Here is a 13,427-nt window from a genome sequence, read left to right as displayed (position 1 = left end):
ATGCTACAGGATAGGGGATCCCGTCTGTTGTTTATCTAAAATAGAATGGATTTTCTAAAATGGTGGCTCTGGATTCAGAGGCCTTACAATACCGTATGATGCACTTTATTGTTCATTTGGAGCTTTATTGTCCGCCATCATGAACATGCCATATTGTAAAAAGGTAAATATTGTTTGCTGTGTACTGTGTGTTGTATTACAGTTGGCCTTTTCTTGGTCCTCAGAGACAGTTGAGGATACATGGTGTGAAAAGCAGAGGAGGTTTGTTACACCCTGATCTGTTTCACCTGTCTTTGTGTTTGTTTCCAACTCCATCAGGTGTCTCCCATCTCCCCTCATTATCCCCTGTGTATTTATACCTGCGTTTTCTGTTTGTCTGTTGCCAGTTTGTCTTGTCAAGTCCCACCAGCGTGTTCCTGTCTGCTTGTTTTTCTTAGTCTTCCCAGTTCTGTCCTGCCTGTCCTGATCCTGCCTGTCCTGATATTGTGTTAGGTCGCTATGTAGGTGTTGTTTTGCATTTCATTTGTGCAATACCCAAGAAAGAATATGATGTTGAACTTAAAGTATCTACTTCAAAACCTTAAGAGTATTTGGAGTATAAGTCATGTTGAAAATGTTTTCTCAAGTTCTATACCAGCTGAACATGACACAGACCTTTGTGAAAACACAGAAAACACAGACCTTTACAGTTGAAGTCGGAAGTTTCCATACACCAAATACATGTACACTCAGTTTTTCACAATTCCTGACATTTAATCCTAGTAAAACTTCCCTGTTTTAGGTCAATTGGGATTACCACTTTATTTTAAGAATGTGAATGTTCAGAATAATAGTAATGAATGATTTATTTCAGCTTTTATTTATTTCATCACATTCCCAGTGGGTCAGAAGTTTACATACACTCAATTAGTAATTGGTAGCATTACCTTTAAATTGTTTAACTTGGCTCAAATGTTTCGGGTATCCTTCCACAAGCTTCCCACAAGAAGTTGGGTGAATTTTGGCTTATTCCTCCTGACAGAGCTGGTGTAACTGAGTCAGGTTTGTAGGCCTCATTTCTCGCACACACTTTTTCAGTTCTGCCCACAAATTGCCTATAGGATTGAGGTCAGGGCTTTGTGATGATCACTCCAATACCTTGACTTTGTTGTCCTTAAGCAATTTTGCCACAACTTTGGAAGCATGCTTGGTGTCATTTGGAAACCCATTTAACTTCGATTAACGATTTTTTTCCTGAGGTCTTGGCTGGTTTCCTTTGTATTTCCCATGATGTCATGCAAAGAGACACTGAGTTTGAAGGTCGGCCTTGAAATACATCCACAGGTACACTTCCAATTGACTCAAATGATGTCAATCAACCTATCTGAAGCTTCTAAACCATAACATAATTTTATGGAATTATCCAAGCTGTTTAAAGGCATAGTCAACTTAGTTTATGTAAACGTCTGACACACTGCAATTGTGATACAGTGAATTATAAGTGAAATAATCTGTCTGTAAACAATTGTTGGAAAAATTACTTGTGTCTTGCACAAAGTAGATTTCCTAACTGACTTGCCAAAACTATAGTTTGTTAACAGGAAATGTGTGGGGTGGTTGAAAAATGAGTTTAAATGACTCCAACCTAAATGTATGTAAACTTCCGACTTTAACTGTAGGTTTGAGTCATGTTCATGGTCTTGGCTGTCGGCAGGGCACAGAGGCTTTTATTGCATCCCAAATGGCATTATTTTCCCTATTTAGTGCACTACTTTTGACCAGTGCCAATAGGGCTTTGGTCAAAAGCAATGCACTATAGCGAATATGGTGCCAATTGGGATGCAGGCTCTGTGTATTAGTCTTCTTGTGAAACAAACCTTACTCTATCCAAGCATGTAAATTATTAACCACGAATAGCTGCAGGGAGAACCTGGTAATATATTCTAATAGGAAATGTTGTATACTGATAACACAGACACACTCTTTGTATATGCCCTTCTCTCTTACTGAGGCTTGATGTTTGTTTAAACTGTAAAAATATCCTAGCACTGCACATGAAAGAATGTGGTGTACTGTATTGTATGTGTTTTCCAATGGGCCAAGCGAGATCAAGATGTCTTACCAAATGTCTTATTCCTCTAACTTATTTGATTAAGACTAAATAGAGAGGGATGAGAGAGTGACGGAGGAAAATCGAGAAAGGGAGAAAGACAGACAGAGAGTGAGAGCTACACAGTATAGTTTAGATGTGTATGGTCAGGTGAGGTGTGAGTAGGTCATAACTAGAGAGAGGCCTATTCATCTGAACCAAGGGACACATTTGAATTTCAAATAGCACCTTTATTTACACCATGTACACTCAGTTTTTCACAATTCCTGACATTTAATCCTAGTAAAACTTCCCTGTTTTAGGTCAGTTAGGATTACCACTTTATTTTAAGAATGTGAAAGTTCAGAATAATAGTAATGAATTATTTATTTCAGCTTTTATTTATTTCATCACATTCCTAGTGGGTCAGAAGTTTACATACACTCAATTAGTATTTGGAAGCATTGCCTTTAAATTGTTTAACTTGGGTCAAACATTTCGTGTAGCCTTCCACGAGCTTCCCACAAGAAGTTGGGTGACTTTTGGCCCATTCCGCCTGACAGAGCCAGTGTACCTGAGTCAGGTTTGTAGGCCTCCTTGCTCGCACAAACTTTTTCAGTTCTGCGCACAAAATTTATATGGGATTGAGGTCAGAGCTTTGTGATGGCCACTCCAATACCTTGACCTTGTTGTCCTTAACCTATTAAATCCCATCGGTCACAATAGTGACCGTAGAAAAACGTTTCCAGTTATAAGGCTCTATAAATGTTACTGAATGATGTATCAATGCATTTCCAGCACATATTGAAATAATAAAGGGTCTCAATTAAATATGTGCAGTGTCATATGTTTAGTGTAAATTGTCACATGACCAGAGCCTTTTTACTTCCTGGTTGCACTATGAGAAGTGGGTGGCTGCATCAAAGCTCCCAAACAAACGGTTAGTAATGTATGTTAAAATAAAGTTAGGACAAAGATTTTTGGTACACATCATCTTTAAGGTGTCTAGTATTGATATATGCATTTGCAATTACTCAACTTTGTTCAGTGTGGTCATAGAATGTGTAAACACGTTGACGGCAACAATAGTGACCGGCGGGATAACACAGTGCATCTAGGTATACACATAGATATACACATACATAGTTCTTGTTTTACCTAACCTTCTACTCTGTTCTTTCTTTTAGTTTGACAATGAGTCAAGTTCTGAATATGTTGGATCTAGGTGACTGCCCAGACAAGGCATGCAACATTGCAGTTATCCCTCAAAATGAGAAAGATGCTGTCCTGAGTGATTGTGATAGCGATGGGTCAGATATGGACTATGGACAGGCCATTTGCAAGGAGAGCTGTTGAATGCATATGCTGAACCTATGCAAACAGATCATGACAGGAACAACGTTATCAGTGATGATGACCTACCCCTCACTCCCCCATCCACAATCTTCCCCACCCCCCTCCATTGTTGATAATGAAGAGCCAAAAGGCCTCTACCCACCAGAGGATCCAGTCAGAAGAGCCAAGGGCCTCTACAAGCCATAGGGGTCAGCCAGAAGAGCCAAGGGAAAAGCTGCAGGTGGTCAAAAATAAAGATTGAGGGTTCAAATGATTGAAGAGGCCTGCCACTGATGTGATTCCAAAACACATAGTATACAGCTCAAATATGCAAAAGTTTGGCACGAAACCACTGAGCCATGGAAGGAGATCTTTACTGGCTGCTACTGTTGAAGATCAGGCAAGAAATGACAAAGCTTCTCACTGGCCAATCAACACGATGCACCGGTTCCAGAGAAGTCGTCATTGTGACAAACGTACTACCTATGCATGTGAGAAATGCAAAGCGCCACTGTACATTGGGTGCTTCAAGATATACCATGGACAGTAGAAAAGGAGATAAGACCGAATGAAAAAGGGCTGAAAAAGACAATAAAATGAAAATAGAAAAGTCGATAAAGGGTGAGGAGAAGCAGTACAACGGACTCTAGGAAGAAAAGAAAAGTCGACGAAAAAGTCAATCAGAATGACTGAAATGTTTTTGGAAAAGAAGGTCAATTGACAGTAGGTCTGACTGATCACAATTTAAAAATAGTGATGCACAAACTAATCTTCCACTTGGTTCTGAAGCCTACCTCTATGATATATATTATATATAGCACTTATATATATAGGCACTCAGTGGCACTTTTTATAAATATATAATTGCATTTACATTTACATTTACATTACATTACATTTACATTTAAGTCATTTAGCAGACGCTCTTATCCAGAGCGACTTACAAATTGGTGCATTCACCTTATGACATCCAGTGGAACAGTAGTGCATCTAAATCTTTTAAGGGGGGTGAGAGGGATTACTTTATCCTATCCTAGGTATTCCTTAAAGAGGTGGGGTTTCAGGTGTCTCCGGAAGGTGGTGATTGACTCCGCTGTCCTGGCGTCGTGAGGGAGTTTGTTCCACCATTGGGGGGCCAGAGCAGCGAACAGTTTTGACTGGGCTGAGCGGGAACTGTACTTCCTCAGTGGTAGGGAGGCGAGCAGGCCAGAGGTGGATGAACGCAGTGCCCTTGTCTGGGTGTAGGGCCTGATCAGAGCCTGGAGGTACTGAGGTGCCGTTCCCCTCACCGCTCCGTAGGCAAGCACCATGGTCTTGTAGCGGATGCGAGCTTCAACTGGAAGCCAGTGGAGAGAGCGGAGGAGCGGGGTGACGTGAGAGAACTTGGGAAGGTTGAACACCAGACGGGCTGCGGCGTTCTGGATGAGTTGTAGGGGTTTAATGGCACAGGCAGGTAGCCCAGCCAACAGCGAGTTGCAGTAATCCAGACGGGAGATGACAAGTGCCTGGATTAGGACCTGCGCCGCTTCCTGTGTGAGGCAGGGTCGTACTCTGCGGATGTTGTAGAGCATGAACCTACAGGAACGGGCCACCGCCTTGATGTTATTTGAGAACGACAGGGTGTTGTCCAGGATCACGCCAAGGTTCTTAGCGCTCTGGGAGGAGGACACAATGGAGTTGTCAACCGTGATGGCGAGATCATGGAACGGGCAGTCCTTCCCGGGAGGAAGAGCAGCTCCGTCTTGCCGAGGTTCAGCTTGAGGTGGTGATCCGTCATCCACACTGATATGTCTGCCAGACATGCAGAGATGCGATTCGCCACCTGGTCATCAGAAGGGGGAAAGGAGAAGATTAATTGTGTGTCGTCTGCATAGCAATGATAGGAGAGACCATGTGAGGTTATGACAGAGCCAAGTGACTTGGTGTATAGCGAGAATAGGAGAGGGCCTAGAACAGAGCCCTGGGGGACACCAGTGGTGAGAGCACGTGGTGTGGAGACGGATTCTCGCCACGCCACCTGGTAGGAGCGACCTGTCAGGTAGGACGCAATCCGAGCGTGGGCCGCGCCGGAGATGCCCAACTCGGAGAGGGTGGAGAGGAGGATCTGATGGTTCACAGTATCGAAGGCAGCCGATAGGTCTAGAAGGATGAGAGCAGAGGAGAGAGAGTTAGCTTTAGCAGTGCGGAGCGCCTCCGTGATACAGAGAAGAGCAGTCTCAGTTGAATGACTAGTCTTGAAACCTGACTGATTTGGATCAAGAAGGTCATTCTGAGAGAGATAGCGGGAGAGCTGGCCAAGGACGGCACGTTCAAGAGTTTTGGAGAGAAAAGAAAGAAGGGATACTGGTCTGTAGTTGTTGACATCGGAGGGATCGAGTGTAGGTTTTTTCAGAAGGGGTGCAACTCTCGCTCTCTTGAAGACGGAAGGGACGTAGCCAGCGGTCAGGGATGAGTTGATGAGCGAGGTGAGGTAAGGGAGAAGGTCTCCGGAAATGGTCTGGAGAAGAGAGGAGGGGATAGGGTCAAGCGGGCAGGTTGTTGGGCGGCCGGCCGTCACAAGACGCGAGATTTCATCTGGAGAGAGGGGGAGAAAGAGGTCAGAGCATAGGGTAGGGCAGTGTGAGCAGAACCAGCGGTGTCGTTTGACTTAGCAAACGAGGATCGGATGTCGTCGACCTTCTTTTCAAAATGGTTGACGAAGTCATCTGCAGAGAGGGAGGAGGGGGAGGGGAGGAGGATTCAGGAGGGAGGGAAGGTTGCAAAGAGCTTCCTAGGGTTAGAGGCAGATGCTTGGAATTTAGAGTGGTAGAAAGTGGCTTTAGCAGCAGAGAGAGAAGAGGAAAATGTAGAGAGGAGGGAGTGAAAGGATGTCAGGTCCGCAGGGAGGCGAGTTTTCCTCCATTTCCGCTCGGCTGCCCGGAGCCCTGTTCTGTGAGCTCGCAATGAGTCGTTGAGCCACGGAGCGGGAGGGGAGGACCGAGCCGGCCTGGAGGATAGGGGACATAGAGAGTCAAAGGATGCAGAAAGGGAGGAGAGGAGGGTTGAGGAGGCAGAATCAGGAGATAGGTTGGAGAAGGTTTGAGCAGAGGGAAGAGATGATAGGATGGAAGAGGAGAGAGTAGCGGGGAGAGAGAGCGAAGGTTGGGACGGCGCGATACCATCCGAGTAGGGGCAGTGTGGGAAGTGTTGGATGAGAGCGAGAGGGAGAAGGATACAAGGTAGTGGTCGGAGACTTGGAGGGGAGTTGCAATGAGGTTAGTGGAAGAACAGCATCTAGTAAAGATGAGGTCGAGCGTATTTCCTGCCTTGTGAGTAGGGGGGAAGGTGAGAGGGTGAGGTCAAAAGAGGAGAGGAGTGGAAAGAAGGAGGCAGAGAGGAATGAGTCAAAGGTAGACGTGGGGAGGTTAAAGTCGCCCAGAACTGTGAGAGGTGAGCCGTCCTCAGGAAAGGAGCTTATCAAGGCATCAAGCTCATTGATGAACTCTCCGAGGGAACCTGGAGGGCGATAAATGATAAGGATGTTAAGCTTGAAAGGGCTGGTAACTGTGACAGCATGGAATTCAAAGGAGGCGATAGACAGATGGGTAAGGGGAGAAAGAGAGAATGACCACTTGGGAGAGATGAGGATCCCGGTGCCACCACCCCGCTGACCAGAAGCTCTCGGGGTGTGCGAGAACACGTGGGCAGACGAAGAGAGAGCAGTAGGAGTAGCAGTGTTGTCTGTGGTGATCCATGTTTCCGTCAGTGCCAAGAAGTCGAGGGACTGGAGGGAGACATAGGCTGAGATGAACTCTGCCTTGTTGGCCGCAGATCGGCAGTTCCAGAGGCTACCGGAGACCTGGAACTCCACGTGGGTCGTGCGCGCTGGGACCACCAGATTAGGGTGGCCGCGGCCACGCGGTGTGGAGCGTTTGTATGGTCTGTGCAGAGAGGAGAGAACAGGGATAGACAGACACATAGTTGACAGGCTACACAAGAGGCTACGCTAATGCAAAGGAGATTGGAATAACAAGTGGACTACACGTCTCGAGTGTTCAGAAAGTTAAGCTTACGTAGCAAGAATCTTATTGACTAAAATGATTAAAATGATACAGTACTGCTGAAGTAGGCTAGCTGGCAGAGGCTGCGTTGTTGACTATGTAGGCTAGCTGGCAGTGTCTGCGTTGTTGACACTACACTAATCAAGTCGTTCCGTTGAGTGTAATGGTTTCTACTGTGCTACTGTGCTGCTATTCGGGGCTAGCTGGCTAGCTAGCAGTGTTGATTTACGTTGTTCAGTGTAGGCCTCTACTTGAATGCATATTCTACAGGCTACCTCTATCCTCAATGTTACCTTTATGTTCAGTGGGAATGAATCACACGACTGCTATACAGTTGTTAGTGAATGTTACACTAAAATGTCACAATGACAATGTTACAATGGATAAGTTCAAATGTTACAATAAAATTACAATATTAATGTTTCAATACATGTTGCACTAAACTAACAATGTTACAATGTATGTTACAATAATGTAACAATGTTGAAATACGTTGATGGTTGTTTTTTTTCATCTTTGCTCTCAGTATTCATATCGTGTTGTATAAGGGTTTTTGATGTGTAAAAAAGTCACACTAGAATGTGACGGGGCATTCTAGAGGCAAAGCTGGGGACTGCTAGTGATAGTTTTAAATGTGTTAAATAACTGGGTTGGGATTTATAAGAACTTTGAGAACTGCATAGGAGAAATATGTTATTTCAGTATACGTAACATTGTACCACCGGTCACAAATGTGACCTACCATAAAACACACTTTTTCACCTACTTATCCATCCAAATTTAGAAAAATAATGATTGATTACTTTAAAGGGTTACTAATGACTTGATTTGAATGTTTTCATGTCTGGGAAAAGTTCAGGATTAAATGGATTTAGCCATTTTGCCACAACTTTGGAAGTATGCTTGAGGTCATTGTCATTTTGGAAACCCATTTGCAACCAAGCTTTAACTTCCTGACTGGTGTCTTGAGCTTCAATATATCCACATAATTTTCCTTTCTCATGATGCCATCTATTTTGTGATGTGCACCAGTCCCCCCTGCAGAAAATCACCCCCACAACATGATGCTGCCACCCCCGTGCTTCATGGTTTGGATGGTGTTCTTCGGCTTGCAAGCCTCGCCCTTTTCCCTCCAAACATAACAATGGTCATTATGGTTAAACAGTTCTATTTTTGTTTCATCAGACCAGAGCACATTTCTCCAAAAAGTACAATCTTCTGTCCCCATGTGCAGTTGCAAACCGTAGTCTGGCATTTTTATGGTGGTTTTGGAGCAGTGTCTTCTTCCTTGCTGAGCGGCCTTTCAGGTCATGTCGATATAGGACTCGTTTTACTGTGGATATAGTTACTTTTGTACCTGTTTCCTCCAGCATCTTCACAAGGTCCTTTGCTGTTGTTCTGGGATTGATTTGCACTTTTCGCACCAAAGTACGTTCATCTCTAGGAGACAGAATCTCTCTCCTTCCTGAGCGGTATGACGGCTGCGTGGTCCCATGGTGTTTATACTTGCGTACTATTGTTTGTACAGATGAACGTGGTACCTTCAGGCATTTGAAAATTTCTCCCAAGGATGAACCAGACTTGTGGAGGTCATGATGTCAAGCAAAGAGGCACTGAGTTTGAAGGTCGGCCTTGAAATACATCCACAGGTACACCTCCACTTGACTCAAATGATGTCAATTAGCCTGAATCTTCCAAACCATGACATCATTTTATGGAATTTTCAAAGCTGTTTAAAGGCATAGACAATTTAGTGTATGTAAACGTCTGACCCACTGGAAATGTGATACAGTGAATTATAAGTGAAATAATCTGTCTGTAAACTATTTTTGGAAAAATGACTTGTGTCATGCACAAAGTAGATGTCCTAACCGACTTGTCAAAACTATAGTTTGTTAACAAGAAATTTGTGGAGTGGTTGAAAAACGAGTTTTAGTGACTCCAACCTAAATGTAAGTAAATGTCCGACTTCAACTGTAAGTATATTTAAAACACAATACTTTTAGACTTTTACTCAAGTAAAAGACAACCGCAAGTGTGTTTGAGAGTGTGAGTGTGTTTTTTGAGATAGGACTTTTCAGAGAAGTGCTAGATGTCAATTTTCTGCCAGTGATCTCTGAGTGGCCAAAGCTGCAAAGCCGGAGGCTTTTTGTGAAAGTGTGTGTGTAGTGCGTGCCTGCATTCGTGCATGTGTGCATTAATGTGCATTTGTGTGAGTCCGCATCTGCATGTGTATGCGGGTACGTTTGTGTATGTGTGTGTGTATGTGCAGAACTCCCAGGCAGGCACAGGGCAGGCTGACTCTGAGAGTGATGATGCAAGAACACAGCAAACTGAGAGGGATAATGTGGCCAGCCAGGCAGATCCACTCATTATGGGGTGATGCCACGTTAGAGGAAAGTACAAAGACTTAAACTGTGGGTGGCCGTGCCATGCCGTCTCAGTTCTGTTCTGCTCTCTGGGACTGCAGGCCTGAAAGCTGTTGATATAACCACCCACAGTGGTGGATGAGGAGGAGAGAGGGGAACTGAGAGTAGAGAGGAGTGTATCTCTCTCTGGGGCTACCTATCCCCTTGAGAGAGTTTGGGGGACAGGATGTGTGTGTGCATACCTTACATTTGTGCATGCGTCTGTCTTTGTGTGTTCACGCCTGAGTATGTGTGTCTGTGCATTTGTGTGTGTGAGTGTGTCCATGCTCTTTTGTCTGTGTGTGAGGGCGTGATCCCCCTGATTCAGCTTCAGAGATCACAGTCAGGAAATTGAGTCCAGTATAAAGTATTGGATGAGGCTTGGCCCTAGGGGCATATCGAACCTGCCCTGAGTGGTCTGGGTCTCAATGTCAAACACAGGTCTACAGTCAGAAACCTCCCTTATCTAACAGCTCACCGCTTCCTCATTCATTGCATGGATCCAGTGTCTCAGGTCTCAGATAGCTGATGTGGTGTGTGTTTGTGCACGTGTGTGTTCGCCAAAGTCCGAAAAGTGCATATGTGAGTGTATGTGCGTGCGTGTGTATGCCCGTGCTGTGTGTGTGTTTGCCTGCATGCGCATGTGTGTTTGTGTTTGCAAAAGTGTGTGAGTGAGCCTGCTGTGTGTGTGTGTGTATGTGTTGTTATGGTGGTGTTTGGACAGTGGAGCAGGAGAAGCAGCTTGCCTCTCCATAGACAAACATTGGCAGTAGAAAGGCCTTACCGAAGAACTCAGTGACTTTCAACGTGGCAGTGTCATAGGATGCCACCTTTTCAACAAGTCAGTTCGTCAAATATCTGTCCTGCTAGAGTTGACCTTGTCAACTGAAAGTGCTGTTATTGTGAAGTGGAAACGTCTAGGAGCATCAATGGCTCAGTCGCAAAGTGGTAGGCCGCACAAGCTCACAGAAAGGGACTACCGAGTGCTGAAGCACGTAAAAATAGCCTGTCCTCTGTTGCAACACTCCCTACCGAGTTCCAAACTGCCTAAGGAAGCAAAGTCAGCACAAGAACTGTTCATCTGTAACTTCATGAAATGGGTTTGCATGGCCAAGCAGCAGCACACAAGCCTAAGATCACCAAGCATAAGTGGGAGTGGTGTAAAGCTCGCCGCCATTGGACTCTGGAACAGTGGAAAAGCATTCTCTGAAGTGATGAATCACACTACACCATCTGGCAGTTCGACGGACTAATTTGGGTTTGGCGGATGCCATGAGAACACGAACCTGCCCAAATACATAGTGCCAACTGTAAAGTTTGGTGGAGGAGGAATAATGGTCTGGGGTTGTTTTTCATGGTCCGGGCTAAGCCCATTAGTTCCAGTGAAGTCAAAGCTTAATGCTACAGCATACAATGACATTCTAGACAATTCAACTTTGTGGTAACTATTTGGGGAAGGCCCTTTTTACTGTTTCAGCATGACAATGCCCTCGTGCACAAGGCGAGGTCCATACAGAAATGGTTTGTCGAGATCGGTGTGGAAGAACTAGACTGGCCTGCACAGAGCCCTGAACTCAACTCCATCAAACAACTTTTGGATTAATTGGAATGCCGATTGCAACCAGTCAGTCTGATCGTCCAACATCAGTGCCCACCTCACTACTGCTCTTGTGGATGAATGGAAGTCCCCGCTGCACTGTTCTAACATCTAGAGGAAAGCCTTCCCTGAAGAGTGGAGGCTGTTATAGCAGCAAAGGGGGGGGACCAACTCCATAATAATACCCGTGATTTTAGAATGAGATATTCGACGAGTAGTGTTCACATACTTTTGGTCATGTAGTGTGTCTTAAGGTTTTGTTATTTTTGTAGTAACATTAGAGATACAATAGACATATGTAATATATATAGACATATTCTAAGGTCTTCGAAAGTCAAGTCAACAAGTAGATTACCGACCATTTCGAATCCCATCATACCTTCTCCGCTATGCAATCTGGTTTCAGAGCTTGTCATGGGTGCACCTCAGCCATGCTCAAGGTCCTAAACGATATCTTAACCGCCATCGATAAGAAACAATACTGTGCAGCCATATTCCTTGATCTGGCCAAGGCTTTTGACTGTCAATCACCACGTCCTCATCGGCAGACTCGATAGCCTTGGTTTCTCAAATGATTGCCTCGCCTGGTTCATCAACTACTTCTCTTATAGAGTTCAGTGTGTCAAATCGGAGGGCATGTTGTCCGGGCCTCTGGCAGTCTCTATGGGGGTGCCTCAGGGTTCAATTCTTGGACCGACCCTGTTCTCTGTATACATCAATGATGTCGCTCTTGCTGCTGGTGAGTCTCTGATCCACCTCTACACAGACGACACCATTCTGGTGGACAACTACAAATACCTAGGTGTCTGGTTAGACTGTAAACTCTCCTTCCAGACTCACATCAAACATCTCCAATCCAATGTTAAATCTAGAATTGGCTTCCTATTTCGCAAAAAAGCATCCTTCACTCATGCTGCCAAACATACCCTTGTAAAACTGACCATCCTACCGATCCTCGACTTAGGCGATGTCATTTACAAAATAGCCTCCAATACCCTTCTCAATAAATTGGATACAGTCTATCACAGTGCCATCCGTTTTGTCACCAAAGCCCCATATACTACCCACCACTGCGACCTATACACTTTCGTTGGCTGGCCCTCGCTTCATACTCGTCGCCAAACACACTGGCTCCATGTCATCTACAAAACCCTGCTAGGTAGTCCCCCGTTATCTCAGCTCGCTGGTCACCATAGCACCTACCTGTAGCACTCGCTCCAGCAGGTAAATCTCTCTGGTCACCCCCAAAACCAATTCTTCCTTTGGCCGCCTCTCCTTCCAGTTCTCTGCTGCCAATGACTGGAATGAACTACAAAAATCTCTGAAACTGGAAACACTTATCTCCCTCACTAGCTTTAAGCACCAGCTGTCAGAGCAGCTTACAGATTACTGCACCTGTACATAGCCCATCTATAATTTAGCCCAAACAACTACCTCTCCCCCTACTGTATTTATTTATTTACTTATTTTGCTCCTTTGCACCCCATTTTTTCTATCTCTACTTTGCACATTCTTCCACTGCAAATCTACCATTCCAGTGTTTTACTTGCTATACTGTATTTACTTCGCCACCATGGCCTTTTTTTGCCTTTACCTCCCTTATCTCACCTCATTTGCTCACATTGTATATATACTTGTTTATACTGTATTATTGACTGTATGTTTGTTTTACTCCATGTGTAACTCTGTGTTGTTGTATGTGTTGAACAGCTTTGCTTTATCTTGGCCAGGTCGCAATTGTAAATGAGAACTTGTTCTCAACTTGCCTACCTGGTTAAATAAAGGTAAAATAAAAAATTAAATGTACTGAATTTCGTTTACACTCACAACCTCCAGTATATACAAGACATTAATTTACTGTTATTTACAGTAGTCATCTTTAATCTCCATAATACCATTAATGAAATATATAATGGTACATATTCAGGTAAGTATTTACAGTAGCCTATTACTACAGACATTTTTTTTACTAACTTGAA

Source organism: Oncorhynchus nerka, linkage group LG8, assembly GCF_034236695.1.
Source record: "Oncorhynchus nerka isolate Pitt River linkage group LG8, Oner_Uvic_2.0, whole genome shotgun sequence".
Lineage (NCBI taxonomy): Eukaryota > Metazoa > Chordata > Actinopteri > Salmoniformes > Salmonidae > Oncorhynchus > Oncorhynchus nerka.
Note: the sequence above shows the minus strand (reverse complement) of the source record.